Genomic DNA, 5,367 nt, shown 5'->3' on the forward strand with positions numbered 1-5,367 from the left:
AGTTCTAGACCAGCCTGGTCTACAAGAGCTAGTTCCAGGACAGGCTCCAAAACCACAGAGAAACCCTGTCTCGAAAAACCAAAAAAAAAAAAAATTTTTTTTCAATATGCAAAAATATGAAAAGCTGTACTTCAGGGATATATTGCTACACAAAGGTCATGCCTTAGGGCAGGCAACCGCCAACATCAGCTCTCTGCTGGTGTCCTAGATTGCAGTAGGTAAGCAGTTGCTTATATTCTGTAAGGGCATGGCTCTTCATGCAGAATGCAACTCAGCCTATCTTTTACAACTGTCGCTCCTTTCTGTTTCTTTTACTTTTAATTTTTAAAACGATCTTATTTGTTACTTTGAGAGGCGTGGGGATGCATGTAGCATGGCACGTATGTCAAAGGTTGACTGCCAGAGTCCAGCTCTAGCAGGCCAGAGAAACTGGAGAAGAGATGTGGAGTCATGGCTACACACACACAGGAGACGGTTTTTGGATTTTTTTAATTCTCTCTATTTTTCCCCTTTCTCTTTTTATACCACCTAAGACAAAAGTTTCTACAGAAGAAGAAATGACCTCACAACCTCATTACATATTTTCCAAAAACAAATTAAAATCTTCACACAAGAAGAAATGACACTACGATCACAAGGTGCATGTTTTTCTTAGAAGCCTGCATATAATTAAGCATTTTCTTTTGAATTATTTTCCCCACCATAACATCTTCACCCCAAAGCAATAATTCTTTTATTACTGATTAACAAAGCCCTAAGCAAGCCAAGTATATTTCAGCTTGTTCCTTTGTACTGGCAGGCAGGCTTTTGAAGTTTCACGGTAGCAAATCATTTTTATTCTTTTTTTTTCCCCGAGACAGGGTTTCTCTGTGGCTTTGGAGCCTGTCCTAGAACTAGCTCTTGTAGACCAGGCTGGTCTCGAACTCCCAGAGATCCGCCTGCCTCTGCATCCCGAGTGCTGGGATTAAAGGCGTGCACCACCACCCCCAGGCTCTTTTTTTTTTTTTTAAAGTTGAGTACCGAACCCAGGGCCTTGCTCTTGCTAGGCAAGCGCTCTACCACTGAGCTAAATCCCCAACCCCCATTTTTATTCTTTAATTATTTATTTATTTACTTGTATTTTATGTACACTGATATTTTGCCTGTATATATATATGAGAGTGTCAGCTCCCCTGGAACAGGAGTTCCAGACAGTTGTGAGTGGTGAGGAATTGAGCCAGGGTCCTCTGGAAGAACAGCCGGTGCTCTTAACTGCTGAGCCATTTCTCCAGCCCAGTGTAGCAAATTCTTTTCTTTTCTTTTCTTTTCTTTTCTTTTTTCCTTTTCTTTTCCTTTCTTGCTTTGGGCCTATCCTGGAACTAGCTCTTTTGTTTTGTTTTGTTGTTTTTGTTTTTTGAGACAGGATTTCTCTGTGGCTTTGGTTCCTGTACTGGAACTAGCTTTTGTAGACCAGGCTGGCCTCGAACTCACAGAGATCCGCCTGCCTCTGCCTCCCGAGTGCTGGGATTAAAGGCGTGCACCACCACTGCCCAACAAATTCTTATCCTTATTCTATTCTACAAAACTTTATTCAAATGGTCTAACCATCTGTTTTTCTTTTTTTCTTTACCCATAACAGGGCCATTTAATTTCTTTCCACAACTTTGTTTTTTCAAGGCACACAGCGAAACCTGTGATGATTTCTGTAAGCTACATGACCGAGGAACTCAGACCTAACTTTGGGGGCAGGGACATAATTGTTGTCTTTGATCATCAGCCTCTTTGACCACAGGCAGAATCCGTGGGGCTATAGCGTGTGAAACTTCCTTGATTTCATCCTCTAGCCTCGGCAAGTCCCACATCTCCAAGTGTCATTGCTCTATACAAATCATCTTCGTTATGATCTGCATGTGAATTGCCCAGGGAGGAATAGGATTTTCCCATGAAACAATCGTACTCTCCTAGAAAAACAGTGGGATTTTCCCACTCAATAATCCCATCATGCCGCATACAGTAAGTACAGATAGTAGCCATCAAAAGACATAGTAGGAGCAAGGGGCATTCTGGAGGCAAACCCTCCTGGGGCTTTGCCTCTCTGGGGTGCCCCCATTGTAGCTGTGCTAACTGGTGGGCCATACTCTATAAACTCCATGGCCAGCTGCAGCTCCTCCGATGTGGCCACCGCCAGGCAACTTGTGGGGGTGGAGTAGATTCTCCCACTAATGTGGGTCCTGGGACTCAAACTCAGGCTGTCAGACTTGGTGGCAAGCCCTCTTTAACCACTGAGCAATATTCCCAGTTCCTTTTGCTGTTTTTTGAGAAAAGTTCTTACATAGCCTAAACTGACCTTGAATGCGCGACTAGGTGTAGCCTAGGGCGGCCTTGATCTTCTCCACCACCCTGACTGTCATAATTACAGGCCTTTGCTCTGCGGTGTCACGTATGTTTTGTGTGGTAGGATCTTCCTCACCTCACCCACTCGGGCTCACACTCTTTGCGGAAAACAGTTTTACTGTCACAACCAAAATAACATTTTTCCAGGGTTCCAGGTACCCTGCCTGCCTTCCTGGGAGAGCCTGGGCACACTAAAACCTCTTCCCCAGAGCCTGGCTGGATACCTTCGTTCTATAGGGTTTCTCCCCCTCCATGGAGTCTGAGGCTTTCAGTTTTGGAGTTTAGGGTGTCAATATTTAGGAGTTTAATATTTTGGAGTGTTCAGACTCGATCTTTTTGGTGTTCTAGATTAAGACTAGCACCCCTTGGCTAGCTCAAGGTCAGACCCAGGATCTACGGCTGCTTTTGTCTCCCTCCTTCCTTCCCTCCTTTCTCCTGCAGCCTCAGTACTAGAGACTGAAATTAGGCATCACCCATCCTGGGCACTGGTATTAAAGGCTTGCGCCACCGCTGCCCGGCTCCAAAGTATGAATGTTTATGAACAACTAACCAACGTATGAAAAGACTAGCAACTTCATCCTCCCAGTGTTTACAGCCTGAAACTGCTCACCTACAGTGCCTCCTACAGAGACCAGCTAGCCCCTCTCTCTGCGCAGCTCCTAATGAACACCACGCTGAGATTCTGGGTTACATCTGTAGTGTTAGAGAACCCCACCCGACCCCAGCTTTACTGTCTGTGTATCTGTCCTTTAAAGAGAAACGGAAGTGGTTGCTTTACAGCTGCCCTAGTCACCTCAAAACACCTGGTGAAGGGTCCAAGGCCCCAGACTGTGTAGATCGTGACATCAGAGGAAACATCAGGGAAGCCCATATCGCAAATAACGGATCAGCATTTTCCCAGATGTGTTGATGTCATGACCCAGCACCTGTGGCAGATCAGTGGGAGCTAAGAAGACAATTCAAAGAGCCGGGCCTGATGGCACAGACCTGTAATCCCAGCAACTCAGGTGGGATTACAGCCTCCATCCCCGTGCACACACTCACACACACATGAGAAAATGTATACAGACATGTATGCATATGCATACACATGCAAAAGTAAAAATTTTAAAAAGGCTAGGGTTTTGGAGAGATGGCTTCGTAGTTAAGAGCACTTACTGGCTGCTCTTGCAGAGAGGATTGGAGTTGAGTTCTCAGCACCTACATGGCAGCTCATAACTACTTGTAAGTCCAGGACTGTGGGATCTGCCCCTGACCTCTATGGGTACCTACTCATATATGGCACACACACACCAATAGTAAATTAATGCTGGGTGGTGGTGGTGGCACAGGCCTTTAATCCCAGCCCTGAGAAGGCAGAGGCAAGTGGATCTCTGAGTTCTTGGCCAGCCTGGTCTACAGAACTCATTCCAGGACAGCCAGGGCTACACAAATAAACCCTGTTTCAAAAAACAAAAAAAGCAAATTAATAAAGATGTTTTTTATTTTATATATTTTAATATTTTATGTGCATGATATTTGCCTGCAAGCATATATGTGCATTCTGTGTAAGTCTGGAGCCCTCAGCATTGGAAGAAGGCATCAGAACTCTTGGAACTGAGTTTACTAATAGGCGTGAACCACTAAGTGGAGCCTGGGAACCAAACCTGGGTCCTCTTCAAGATCAGCAAGTGCTCTTAACCACTGAGTCACCACTCTAGCCTCATAAATCTTTTTTTAAAAAGCGGGCTAACAGTTAGGTGGTGCACACCTTTAATTCCAGTACTAAGGAGGCAGAGACAGGCAGGTCTCTGGGTTCGAGGCCAGCCTGGTTTACAGAGTGAGTTCCAGGACAGCCAGGGCTACACAGAGAAACCCTGTCTCAAACAACAACAATAACAACCACAGCAACAAAAATTTATACTCTGACTCCAGAGGAATTCTTTGCCCATATGGGTAATGGCTTTGTCAATGCCCCATAGGTCCAAGCTTTGGAGCCTTGACATGGCTATTCCCCATGTCAATAATACACATTTATTCAGAACTTCATGCACTCGGTGCTTCCCCTGCACCCTACACCTTGGTTAGATTCGGTTAAGCCATTCAGGCGAGAGCAGCATGGGTATGTGGACACACACGAGAGCTGTGCTACTTGCTTGATTCTCTCCCTAACTGCTGTCTCTCAGCTGCAAAGCAAACACTTCCCCCTGTTAATTATGAAGTACCCTACGGGGAGATCCTCCGAGACTGTGCAAATGTCACGGCTCATTATATTCTTGCACTAACTTAATAGTGATTTGACAGTTGCTGCCCACAACAGTGCTTGCCATCCTGTTCTCTATTAATGATATTTTTTTAATCCTCTGTACTTACTAATTGGATCTTTCTTCATGGCTTTTAATTCAACACTATTGTTTACTTTGTTGCTTAAACCGCTCTGGATCTGGCTATTGGGAGCTCACTGCTGCTGGCTTCTGTGTCCTTCCCAGACGCTACCACGATGCTTAGAGTATTTCCTTACTTCCTAGCTCCACAGAATGTTCTGGATCACCTCACGTGTTTCCTTGCATTAGCCCTGGAATTAACTAGTTCTTCAAAAAGCCTTGTTTTCTTTGATTGGAGTATTTATTTTTATTCTATGCGTATGGGTGTTTTGCTTGCACATATATACCGTGTGCATGCCTGGTGCCCAAAGAAGTCAGAAGAGGACATTAGATCTCCTGGAACTAGAGAGTTATGGGTGGTTGTGAGCTACTATATGGGGTCTGAACCAGAGTCCTCTACAAGAGCAACGAATGATCTTAGCTGCTGAGTCATCTCGCCGGGGCCAAGGAATATAATAAACAAAGGTCTCTCTTCCAGGTGTGCTTATCAATGTTGGAGTGTCTTGATTCTAGACTCTCTGAAGTGACAGCGCTGTAAAATGCATGCATATAGCCACAGAGTTCTCTAGCATGTGTCTCCTTCCCTTCCCTTCCCTTCCCTTCCCTTCCCTTCCCTTCCCTTCCCTTCCCT

At 45.0% G+C, this 5,367-nt stretch overlaps 1 protein-coding gene across 2 annotated transcripts in view; it reads left to right on the forward strand.

The window, feature by feature from the left end:
• Nucleotides 1–5,367, forward strand: part of Npffr1 (neuropeptide FF receptor 1) — a 38,370-nt gene that overhangs the window by 25,943 nt on the left and 7,060 nt on the right. The window lies entirely within an intron of this gene.

The sequence above is a fragment of the Microtus ochrogaster genome, linkage group LG2 (genome assembly GCF_000317375.1).
Source record: "Microtus ochrogaster isolate Prairie Vole_2 linkage group LG2, MicOch1.0, whole genome shotgun sequence".
NCBI lineage: Eukaryota > Metazoa > Chordata > Mammalia > Rodentia > Cricetidae > Microtus > Microtus ochrogaster.